Source organism: Aphelocoma coerulescens, chromosome 1A (genome assembly GCF_041296385.1).
Source record: "Aphelocoma coerulescens isolate FSJ_1873_10779 chromosome 1A, UR_Acoe_1.0, whole genome shotgun sequence".
Lineage (NCBI taxonomy): Eukaryota > Metazoa > Chordata > Aves > Passeriformes > Corvidae > Aphelocoma > Aphelocoma coerulescens.
In genome coordinates this window covers 52100466-52113569 of record NC_091014.1, presented here as the reverse complement: position 1 = coordinate 52113569, position 13104 = coordinate 52100466, and the positions used below count along the sequence as shown (strand labels likewise).

Sequence of the window (13104 nt, the reverse complement as noted above, 5' to 3'; positions counted from 1 at the left end):
TTTGCCATGTCTTTGACTACCAATGAGAAGAATTTAGGTTTAAATGTTTCAAAACCCAACCCAACCAACTACAGTACAGCATGGAATAAATCTCTAACTCTCAAGGCTGAAGCAAGTTCCCTCATCCCTCCCAATGACTTTCCTTACTTGAAAATGGCTGCACAAACATTTCTAATTTGTGCACCACACCAATTGCAATCTGCCCCTCCTGCCAAGTACAGCTGCTGGGTCAGTCCACACATGCACAGGCTCACTGCATCCTGCTGCCTCTGGCACACTGCTCTTCACTGACATCATTTCCACCTTCATGCTGTAGAAAATTCACCAGACAGGCACTGTTTCTGCTCCTTTAGCCATAAGGCAATTGCTGTAGGCCAACAGATGCCTCCATCTCATTTCCAAATGCACACTCCAACCTGCACTGTGCCCCAGCTAAGCAGATGCTTGGGCACGTGTCTCATTGGACACACGTCCTCCCTGCAGCTGGCACGGGCTGATGCAGTTACACCGATCCATCAGTGGCAAAGCTGAGGCAGAAACACCATCCCTGCCAGTCAGCAGAAGCAAAGTTTGCCTTGGCCAGTTCCCATGGAGCCAGAGCTTCATCTCACCCCTGGAACAAGATGGCACTACATGGTTCTACAATACCACAGCAATGTCCCACAAGGCCTTCCCAATTTCTGCTAGTGTCTGAAAATTAGCTAGGCAGTAGCATCTGGAACAACTGCAAGCCACAGTTCGGAGATGGAGAGACTTCCTCCTGGTGCCGTGGTACCCAGCTCCAGGCCTGGCTCACCATGGCATGCAGAAAATTCTCCAGATGTCTCCTTTCCTTGTCATTTACCCCAGACCACCTGGTCCCACCAGCTCCAGGGGTCTCGGTCCAAACAGCCACCATCACCAGGTTTGGGGAAGCTCTTTTACAAACTTGGCCTACAGCTATCCTAGCAGGCAGTTTCCTTTTGCCCTCATAAAGAATGATTACAGCTACTATTTCTTGAGCCCGTTAATAATAATACATGAGCCTAATAATAATAATTCTTAGGCTCACAGCAATGGGCTCTCAGGAACTACAGTATGTCTCTGATTGTAGAGGCAGTGAAACTCAACCTTTTCCCCTTTTTTCCCCCCTTTTGAAAATACTGCTTGGGAATGAAGTCAGCATCTGGAGGCACATGAGTATATCTGAGGGAAAGAAGAGGTGCAGGGGGGAAGGGAGGGATCTGAAAATGAAGGCTGAGGGCGAGGCTTCACATTACAACTGAACCAGGCTAATAGGTCACTGCTGCCAAAAAAGGGGGGCCCCATTTTCACCTTTCTTTCATTCCTTACCTTTCACTGCTGGCAAAACAAATCTCACCCCTCCTGCACAGCAGCTCTGATACGAGTCTGAACCTGGTGAGCAGGTTCAGCTCTCCGTCTCAGGAGAAAACAATTCACTTTTTTATGGTTTTGGGCAAGTCAGCTTTCTGAAAGCTGAACAAGCTGTATCCACAAGGCAAGGAATATGGCCCCAGAGCCAGGAGCAAGGCACGATCACTCCCCTTAGGAAGAGTGAGTGTTTAGATTGGGTCAGCCACAGCAAGAAAAGCCATCCTAACCCACATGAAACTGCAGTTTCATCCAACAAGGATACTGGTCAGCACAAAACAAGTGGCCTAGCTGAAAAGCCTGCAACAGAGGTGTTTGCTAGTAATCTTAAAACAGGTAGTTTTACCTGTTATTAAGGTGTCCTTACCAGTAGCATTTATGAAGGCAGCCATGCAGATAAAAAACAACACTAAAACTGAGAACTAAACTACACAGAAAATACAAGAGGTACTGCAGGATTTCCAATAATAATCTTCCCTATTTCTAAATTGGGCTCTGCTATTATCAAACAAGATGGCTGCCTTCATCACTATGTTAAAAAAATGTCTGTTTTCATTACAAACTTAACAGTTAGTTTCAGGGTGCATTTTTCTTTTCCCATTAGCTTCTACATCATCAGATGAACAAAAATAATGCTTTTCTTTTATTAAAAAAACCCAAGCCCATATTAACTCCACTGTCTTTATTTCTCTCCACCTCCTCTGCTCAATTACTAGAAGCAATTTACCGACAATAAATGTAACTTCACAGCTGCCTGTATGAAGTATTCTCTTCATTTTATAGATGAGGTTACAGGCTATACAGAAATTAATATCAGCAAGGTCTACTTCAAAGCTGGATAAGCAAGAGGAACAGATGCACTCTTAAAGAATACAGATCATGACTGTACTCTAGTAAAACCAGCAATAAAGAATTGAGAATGTTGCCAGTTGGATATAAATTCTTTGAATGTATCTGCTTAAACACAGTAACAAACAAAAGCTTGCTTTGAGGTTTTGCTTGGGTTTATTCTGTTATTATTAGGAACAACATCATGAGATTTCAGATTTACCACTCACAGACCAAACATGCTCGCTTTACTAGTAAACATTGCTCAACTGCTTACCTCATGGACTCAAACAGGGTCTCTTCCCAGTTGGTGCATGATCACCAGGAATCTGCAGCTAGAAACTCTGTACATAATTTTAATCAATGCAGATAAGCAAGCCAGGAGAGAGTCCAGTGTTTTCTGACATAGCCTCATGGGCTTTGGCAGAGCTAGGAGGAGCAAGAACCTGTATCTTTTGTTAAAACTGCCAGCCGTGACTATAAAAAAGCACTGGGAGTAGCAACACTAAAGGGGGAAAAAAAAATCCAAAGGTGCAGTTTTGTGCAGGCACTCTTCTGATGATAACTGCTCCTTAAAGCTTAATAAAAATGCACAGCCAACTTGTCTTCTTCCACACACTATCAGAGCTCAGAAATAGAACCTGAGTCTAGTTATACAACTCAGCAGGCACAGCTTCTCCTAGGAAGCAACCACCACTGGCATGCAGGTACTCCAAAGGCTGAGTCATCTCAACAGGCCCTTCAAGGGAAAATAATCCTATTAAGAATTGGTGTGTTGGCATTGAAGTCAAAAAGGAGTGTTAATTTTGGCAGTTAATTACACTGGTTCCACTCCATCCATTTTCTACCAAACCTAACACCTGTAGGTTAGTAAATTCACCACATTTCTCCATCCACCCCCAAGGTCCTTTCTTGACACTATCCCCTCTTTAGCCAGCAACCAGCCTGTCATTGCCCATGTTTCCTTACCTCTGACTAACACAAACTAGTATTTGTACAATCACAGAGCTTGAAAAATTAATTTAGGACTTAGGCCTTCATAGCCGGTGTACAAATACCTTCACCTGAGAACAGGCTACAGCACTCCCCCCTCTCCTGAACTCTTCCTGAGGGGATGGACTGAGAAAGAAACCAGTGGCTTAGGTCGAGAATTTTATTTTTGAGACTGGTAGATCTGTTGTGGAGACTGATCCACTGATATTTTTTCTAATATAAGGGACATATAAAATGCCTAGAATTTGATATCTGCTTTTTAATTAAATTGAAATAAGTAAATCACAGCCTGTTGCCATGGAGAATGAACAGACACAGCCTCTTGACTCCAGGGCAGGATCAAGCAGGAAAGGCAGACAAGGCTGTGAAATTAAAAACACCTATTTTAAAGCAAATGGTCTTGATAATTAGCAAAAAACGTGGCATAGGGAAATAATATAACCATATGGCAGGAAGTGGTTTTCAAGGTGAACTACAAAGCCATTTTAAATAAATGAATAAACTGCTGGAGCTGCTGGGTCACCCACAGAATCATATATGCAGGATTAAACGTGATTTGAAAAATACACCGAAAAATAGCAATTAGCTCTTCTTACACTTTGCTGCCTATAGCCTGCATCTGTGTCTGTTCTTATTTTTAAGGACTTGTTTCAAGCAATTAATGCTTGCACCTATTTGCAGTTACCAGAGAGTCATCAAATTCAGACATTTTCAAAAGCCTTGCTGTTCACCCTGAAGCTAGAACCAAGTTTATGGGACATAAAACCTTTTATTGCTTACTCAGTGTCATCACACAATCCTGGTCAGGTCATCACACACTAATAATCATTCCTGAATCTGTGCATCCTTGTTATGACTTCCATGACAAAGTGACTTTGGAGGGAATTTGCCCTCCACACACCATGTGCCCCATCCTGTGCTATACTTTTCAAGAAGCACAGCTCAGAGAGAGTCAAAAGGTAACTCTGGTTTATCAGTGGGAGGCTGATAGCGGATCCACGCTTGGCAGGTGGACAAGAGCCTCACACACTCCCTTCCCAGTTTGTCTGGAGCACAGGACATCAAAATATTCCACCCCTTTTAAGATACTTCTGCTCTGCTCAGATCTAAAAGGGCCGCAGCAAGGAAACTCCTTCATCACCTTTGTGATCCCAGCCAGGGCAAATCTGAGCAAGACTGTCTAACAATTTCCAGTGAGCATGTGGCCAAAGTGCATCAAATTTGTAACAGCTTAAAATACTTGAAATAAATTCTACCTAATGACTCAGTTTCAAAAATGTGCTGTACATTTTTTTGAAGGGAAGGGACAGATGAACTAACTTTCACTTCAAACCTCCCATCCGCTCTAGAGAAAAAGCCAACCTTTTCTCCTATTTTGTGAAGACACAAGTTGTCAGCCACAGTCATTCAGTCTTCCACAGCAGTTAATGACCCATGTGAAACAAACTCTCAGGGTCTCAGATCAGACCCTTGTGATACAGTTAGTTGGTTACATTAAAAACCAGTCACATTCTCAGCCCTCAGCAGTATAACTTGAGCTGGCTATTGACAAGTTACCTTCTGTTTTCCACCATGACCAAGAAACACCCACAAGCTGAGGAGAGTTGGGACAGAAATCTTGGGAAAAGAAAGAGTTGTGGAAAAATGCACAATTAAAATTAGTATTCTCTGTTTTCACAGTTTTGCCCAGTTTTGGAACATTTGCTGCTTTGACTGAAGTCACACTGCCTAAGATGTTTGGCTTCCATTAAAAATAAACTCCAGGTCCAAGTCTGCATGAAGATAAGCATACTCTTGCAAATCTGGTTCACCCTGAAAGACACCAGTTCCTTAAAAATGGGGTGGGGGCAGTACATGTGGGCTACTTCACAGTCTTGGAACAGTCGAGGCTAACAGTAGTATCTGCCCAACCTCTTTGTTCACGCACCCCACTTCTTTCCAAACCCTGCAGTGAGAGGAGCTGTGAAACACCTCAGGACGCATCAGCTGCACTGGAAAGTGCTGCTACACACCCTTGGCTTCCTCACTGCCCACCACCTTCCCTGGCATGCCATCAGTTTCCTACTGCTTGAACCACAGTCGTGCAATACCACCCGAACACAAATGGCTTTGCCAGAAACTGTTTCTGCCCTCACAGGCACCTCGCACATAGAGGGCAGCAGGTGGCTTGTTTCTCCTCACCTCATAGTTCTACTTATGTTTAATTTTGACTTAAAGAGATTTAACACAATCCTAAAGGCTGGCCAAGCATCTCCCTTTGAAAGGGAACTGCGTTTTCTTCTCCATCCGCACAAGCCAAGATAACCATGCAGAGGAAGACTCCTTCCCAGGGACACTCCCAGCTGGACAGAGCCAGGGTTTAGGGGCGCCTCTGTTAGAACTCAAGCCAGTGGCCACTTGGCACATGAAGGAAGATGCTAACCATGCCCAGGAGAGATTATTTTCATATCACAGCATACAGTTACCAAAAATAAAAGCAAGCCAAAATAAAACCAAAAAAATCAAAACAAAAAAACCCAACAAAACAACCCCCCAACAACAACCAAGAAAACCCCCACTTCAACAACAACCAAAACCAAACAAAAAAACCCCACACCATCCCTCACACTGTTCCCTTCAGCAGCATCACACTGAACCGTACACACAATAGAGGGGCCAAGCACCCTGCCCAGGCTGTCCACAGCTCCTCATTCCCATCACCCGTGTCACTTCCCTGTAAGCCCCTCCTGCACCCCCAGCAAAAATCCCCAGGACTTCCTTCACCCACCCACAAACTTCTCCTGATATCTATAGTCCCGGGACCCCTTCAAGCCCCACAAGCCGGAGAGAAGGCTTCCCAAACAAGCAGAGACTTCAGACGCCAGCCTTGCTGGGGTGATTTTTCCCCGGCGGTGTGGCTGCCGGGCCTCCCAGCGGGAGTTTCCAGCCGTAAACCTCGGCGGCTCGAGGAGCGTGTGGCACACGTGCGCGCCCGCCACTGTCAACAACTTCCAGCCACTGTCCCAGTGGGCAAGTGTCGGTGGGCGGGGGGCTGCCTACCACCGCCAGCAGTGATCTGACTTGGGAAAGGACGCTCGTAAGCAGGACAGCACTTTAACAAAAATAAAGATCACCTTAATATTTTCTTTAACAGCCAGAAAGGTCACGACGTGGAGGTCCATAAGGGGGGAGGGGAAAGAGATGGGTGAGGGGAGGGGAAGGAGGGGGGTGGCAACGCACAACCCCCCGCGGTTTTAACTGTTTGATTTCCGTAAAAAATGAAATCACATGAAGGAATTGGAGATTAACGAGACGGACAGACCGCCACGCGCGGGGGCTGCCCGAGCCCCCGCCCGCCCTTCATACGCGGGAAGGCGGCGGAGGGACCCGGGGGAAGGGGGCTGTGGAAAACAAATAACACCCCCACCAAACGCCGCACACGCCAGGGTCACACACACACACCCCCGCCGCCGCTTACCTGTGCGGGCCGGCGGCCCTCAGGGTCCCATGGCAGCCCCGTCCCGCCCCGCCCCGCCCCGTCCCGCGGCGGGCACAGGAGCTCCCGAGCCTTTGTTGCGCGGAGGGGAACGGGAACGGGTCCTGTCAGCTCATGTGACGCCGCGGTCTCGGTCTCCGCTGCTCCTCCTTGCTGCTCTCCCCTGCCCGCCCTCCACCGGCGCTCAGCGCAGGCCCCGCAACCGGGCGCGGGTCTCAGGCCCGACTGGCTGCTGGCGGAGCGGCGGGGGAGGAGGAGCCGGCGGCGGGGCGGGCTCCGCGGCGGGGCCGGGCGCGGAGGAGGGCGAGGAGGGCTCTGGCAGCGGAGCGCTGCCTGCCTGGAGCGGGAGGCGGCGGGGCCGGGCGGGCGCTGCCCTGCGGGCCGTCCTGCCCCCCGCGCCAGAGCCCCCGCTCTGGGAGTGGTAACACGGAGCCCCGAGCAGGGGGTTTGTTCCCCTCCTGAGGCTGCTGGCGGTGCGCTTGGGGCCCTGATGCACAGGCCCGGGCCTGCTGCAGCAGTCAGGAAAGTAAATAAAAACGTAATTATGTGCTTTCTAGTTGGGGCTCGCAATGAAAGAGAGGAAAACCCCTCGTTTTCTCGAGAAGAGATCTGAGAAATAGCAGTACTGCATCAGATCAGCATCCTGCCTTTGAGAGTGCTGAACAGACAAACCCTAGTAGTTGGCTACAAGAAACAAACCATGACGCTGCCCCAGAAGACTACCCCCATGACCATGATCCTGTGGTCAGGCACTTCCCAATAGCTGGGGTCTTCGTATTTAACAGCTCCCTAAGGATTTTTTTTTTTTTTAAATTCATTCAGTATTTTTGGTTTTGAACCATTTGAAAATTTTGTGTCTGCTCCATCATGCAGCAAGCATCCAGCATTCTTCTTCAGAGAGCATTTAGTCATCTCCTTTTGTCTGCCAAACTCTAAGAAGGAGGCAGAGAGAGAGTACCTTCCTGCATGTCTTTAAAACCCCAATATGCCATTTTTCTTCACAATCCAAGACTGATAAACAACACCACCAAGCCAGGCCTTGTAGAGGAAGCACAGGTGACATTTCTACCAAAAATGCAGACAGCTCAGGAAACCTCGGATTCCCTCATCAAATACAACCACCAATTCAATGAGGAGCTTCCCTGCTGTCCCAAGATTGCACCTCCACTGGAATCAGCTTCCTAGACACCACAACTGACATTAAAAGTGGCACCCCACAAGGCAGCACATACACAGGAACCTACAGACCATCAAACTTGCTCTATAAAGCGGACGCCGTAAGACCAGCAGCCATTCACAACACAAGGCTGTGAGATTCAGCCAGTCCTGCAGATACTGTTACACCTGAGGGGAACACTGGTGATCTGCTTTATCCACCAAAGTTACTCCTCCATAAAATAGATACAAATTTACTACAATAAAGACATGGCAGCAACAACAGCAATTTTGGAAAATAACTTTTCAAGGAATCAAGGTTTATTTGGTGTTCATCTAATGCTACCAAAATTCACAGGGACTGGCAAAGTCTCTAACCACATTAGCTTTCTGCCAATCTGTTTTTCTGCTTTTTATTTTACAGTCTCTGCTGTAGCATTCTCTCCTGCAACCACGTGCTCCTACTAGTGATAATACTCCATGCTAAAATCTACACATAAAATAATGTCTTAAACTACCAGCTCTGAAAGGGTGTGTTTCCCCCCATGTCTCTCCTCCTAACCTTCAGGCTCTCCCTTTTGCAACTCATTACAGGACGCAAATCCACAGATGCAAATGTAAGAAATAGAATCAGATATCACCAGAGCATCAAATATGAAATACGTCAGTACTGCTCCACAGACAGCATAATCAGTGCCCTTCCTCCCATAGCAAATCTGCCGAAATTCTTTGTTCCTGCACATACTTGTCCCAAATCTCTACAGTTCATCACTTCATCCAGCACATGAGATACCCCCACAGGAACCATGTGAATGAAACTAAATAATTGCTGTCTTACAACGAGCACATACAGTCAGCCAGTAAAGGACATTAGGGGAGTATTTGTCAGACAGCAACAACTTGAACACCGCAATCCTTACCCCAAAGGAGACCAAAACCTTCCCAAAAGCTAAAGCTTGGCATTAAAACTTATAATCCCTTGATACTAAAGCTATGGATTTAAGGGAGATGTTGCCTGCCTAGCCTGTTACAGCCTCCCTGCTGACCTCTCCTTTGTCACCAGCACAAACAGCCCTTTTTCGCTAGAGGTCCATCAAAGAACCAGCAGCCTGTCAGTCACTGCTGTTTACACCCTTTTCCACTTCATAGGTGCTCCTTTTTTTTTTTTTTTTCTCAAGTGGTGCAATTGATTAACATAATTTTAAACCAAGAGCAATTGCATCTAACCTGTAGTTAGCTTGACTATTGCTGCTTTCTGTCAGATCTGATAAAAAGACCCTGAGCCCAATAGCTTGTTTGCTTTTTCTAGCTCTATCAGTTGATCTAATACAAGATATTACCTTTCACCACAAACCTTGCTTCCCTAGGATATTTAGACCATCATGGCTACAATACCATTTTAATGTCTTGCCTTAACTGATTCTTCCATATTCTCTTATCTGTGAAGTAGAATATGATAAAATGTATTCCCTTCTGTATCAGTTCTTCCACTGTTTTCATAAACATAACATCCAAGTACCTTCTAGGACTGCATTAGCTGATCTGACTACCATCTGTCATATGAAGGGTTTGGTTTTTTATTTTTTTTTGTTCTCTCCCCAGGAAGAAAATTATGCATGGAGCAAAGTTTTGATTTTGTGATGGTTTCATCCCCTTTCCTCTATTCATGTTGTTTATACCATAGAAAATGAGGACAATGAGAGTTTATGTGATAGATAGACCTTATTTCCCAAGGAAGCTAATTTCAGAGTGTTGAGCCACCCATAGAAATAGTCCCCCGCACAAAGCAACATTTTACTATGTTATTCCCCACCAAAGAAAAGCTAATCCATATTCTTGACATTTGGGACAGAAAACTCCTAAGGAAAGAACAGCATTTTCCTTTCTCCAGGAAAAGAGTTTCAACCTGTGATCCTCAGTGTGCGACGTTTAAACAGATTGTGGCAGATTATTAACACACAGGCCAGCACTCTATACAGTTATAAATAGGAAAATCTGGAAACCAAAAAGAGTAACACGCCTTTTAATTGCACTGAGGCAGATTATCATAGGACAGCTTGGAAGGGAAATGGTGGAGACAGACTATTTCATGCTAAAAAAATAGAGGGAATTTACTTATGTGTAAGGAATCACACTGCTGTTCCTCAAAGAGGAACCCTGAATGATCCCACGTGTCTACAAAGGCAGTAGGTACAACATACGAGCTACTGAAAGACAGAAACTGAGGTGAAGAGAGGAATCATCTGTGCTCAAGCACTGAAAGCAGAAATGCCAGAAGACCTCGGGGAGACAGTAGACAGCAGATTTAATATGTTTTTGCAATGTGATATGGCAGCAAAAATCATGCAGTTAATTTAATTTGGAGTTGTAAAGGCAGAGACCTCTTCTCAGAGATATAGGCAATAGTCCCATTTTTTAATATAGCAGTGAGACCGCAGTTTGAAGACATGTTTAGTTCTGGACAACGCAGTGCTAGCTAGATGTCAACAACTTGGAGGGAAATAAAAAAAGAGGAACATAAAAAGCTGGAAGGGATTACAGCACGTGTAGGTTGGCCAAATAACAACTGTGAAGAGCATCACGGGAATTGCATATGAGAACTTCAGGGGCGCAGAAGCACCAGGGAGCGAGAAAGACTGTTTAGGGTTGTCTGAGTGAATATCAATGGTATAAATGTAAAGTAAATTAAGTAAAGGAAACATTAATCTACAAGACTGCAAGATGGGATCCCACAGGAGCTCCCAACACTTGATTCACAAAAGACTATAGAGCAAAGCATGCAAGAAACCACTAAAGAAACTCTGACTGCAGGAAAAGATTACATGAGGACAATATGGCTTTGGGACCATGGAACTGCTCACTGACTGCGACATCTGCAGAGCAATAGCTCTGAGCCCAGTATATGGAAATCTCCTTTTTCCACACCATTGCTGGAGATGCTTATAGACCAAAAATAACCATGTGGGTAAGCATGGATGGAGTCTTGTACTCAGAGGGGTTGTGGAGGGGAAGGTCTATTGTCAGAATTTTTCCTTAGTATCGCTATGATTTCCTAGAGATGTCACTGGCTCATCATCTGGAAAAAACAGCAGTGATGTTTTAATATACATACTTGGATTACACAGACCTTTGAGTAGATGTCTTGGACAGCACTAACCTCTTCCAAGAAGTCTGTGGCATCCAGATACAGCAGTTAATTGGAATGAAAAAAAATTTTTAATATTCCATAATTAGAGGGATGAGACCATGATAGGATGTAACATAGGAAAGCTTGTACCCGTAACATCTTTACATCACACTGTGCCATCATATATTCTAGCCTGCCTGTCATACAGAAAAGGAGACCTGACAGTGTAATGTGTTACTTCCAAGCAAGGGCTGATATACCACGTGACTGCTCAGCCTGGATGTGCAACACACTCATTACTGGGGGGGGGGGGGAGGGGGAAATAAAACAGGAAAAAAATTTTTAAAAGCCCAAACAATTTAATAAATGTTCTATAGGAGTCTGAATGGTTTGTTTGGCTTTTTTGTTGTTGTTTTTTGTTTGGTTGGGGTTTTTTTTTGGTCTATATTTTTTTAACACCACCCTTTAGGGAGGCATGTGCAGTGATCATTATCAGTTCATCCATACACAAAGCACACAAAGGTATAGTCCCCCACACGTGTTGACCTTAAACTGCCTTTCTCTACATAGAAATGTCATGATCTTCATGAAGGAAACTTTTCTGCTTATTTATGTAAATGAAAAACATGGCCTAACACACACAAACATACAGCAAATGTAAGTGTACTAATATTTGACATAATCTTGTAAGGAATTGCTGAAGCATATGCTAAAATTAATTCATCACCCCCCCTAGTTTATCACAAACCTGTGACTGTTTTGTTTGCACTTTGCTTAATGGTCCATCTTTCTCAGGACAACATATGTTACAAATCTCTCTGTAATTTCATGCTCTTACCTTGCAGACCATGCTTAAAGAAAAGAAAAAACAATTAAGAAAAAAGAAGCATTTTCTCCTTTCTTTTAAATGTAGCTCTTGTCTAAGTACTCGGACAGGCACTGTCAGGCTCTGAAAATTCAAGATTAATCAAGCAATTAAGAATTGATATCTAGTGACTTATCATGACTGGAAATGAGAGATGCTGCATTCATTTTAGCTCTGCAAGAACCCAAAATAGCTAACCTGATTTTTATGGACAGCAAGATTATTTTAAATCTTTTGGGGAGAACAGTCACAATTCCTTCTATTAAAGTGGTTCTTTCAGAACCACCATCTGCGTTTTGCACATTCCTTCGCAAAGGGCCTGTCTGTACAGAGGGCCATGCTGGAAGAGCTGCTGTACTTCACCCTGTCTTTACCTGAATGAGTCTGAAAGTGTACAGAAATCCCAAGAGCAAGAGCCAAGATGAAGTTTTGCTTTCTCTCCCCCATATGCCAGCGTAACACTGCACTGCACTGCTTGAATAAACACAACTGAGCAGAAATTACATCACCTCAACACTGTGGTTTCCTTTAAACATTAAAAAGAATGGCAAGCATTTCCATCCATGTAACTATCAATATTATCACCTCTCCTCACACCTCCTTGTCCAGCATCTAATTGTTGTGATGGTAGAGACTTCCATGCCTCCCTTCCTTGGGAGTGGAGAGAGGCCTTGCAACTCAGCTGCAGTCATCTGCTTTCCTCTCTCTGAGCTCAGGAACTTCTTATCAGAAAGACTTCATGGGTTGGATGAGCAACAGCTCAGCACATTCCCTCTATAAACATTTATTTGGGGAATTACAGCATACATATTTGGGCTTTCTATGGTAATTTGGATCTGATGAGCTTTCCTTATTGCCAAAATGGTGGATGCCTCTGTAAAAGAGAGGAGTAACTTCTTCTGCAGCTTTGCTACCTCAGCAAACAGACCTCAGCTAGGCAGATGTGTCTGATTGATACCTGCATGAGAAATCAAAAATGAAAAGCAAAGTACTGCAGAACCCAGTGCCGGTGACTCAGGAAGAAACTTTCTTTTTCCCTAAACTATAAGTAGCTCAGCAGCTCTTAACTTACCCAGCTACTGCCTTCTTCCTGGACAGCCTGATACAAATAAGAGCATAGAAACCTGAATTCTGTTCCAGACGTCACCTCTGATGCTCTGCAGTTTTGGAAAAGTCATTTAAGCTCCTGAGTCTCCATTTTTTCCATGCATGAAGCTGAAATGACAAACTGAGCCTTGCAAGAACTTCTGAAACCTTTGATTTTAACAGCACATGTCAGTGCCAAAAGCA

At 44.7% G+C, this 13104-nt stretch overlaps 1 protein-coding gene across 5 annotated transcripts in view; it reads right to left on the bottom strand.

Moving 5' to 3' along the window:
• TCF20 (transcription factor 20) overlaps positions 1-6763 on the bottom strand; it is a 130839-nt gene extending 124076 nt beyond the window's left edge. For all 5 annotated transcript variants that reach the window (XM_069002462.1, XM_069002497.1, XM_069002515.1 and 2 more), the window contains exon 1: positions 6650-6763. The gene's annotated coding sequence lies outside the window, so the exon portion shown is untranslated. The remainder of the gene's footprint in view (positions 1-6649) is intronic.
• Between the last annotated feature and the right edge of the window lie 6341 nt (positions 6764-13104).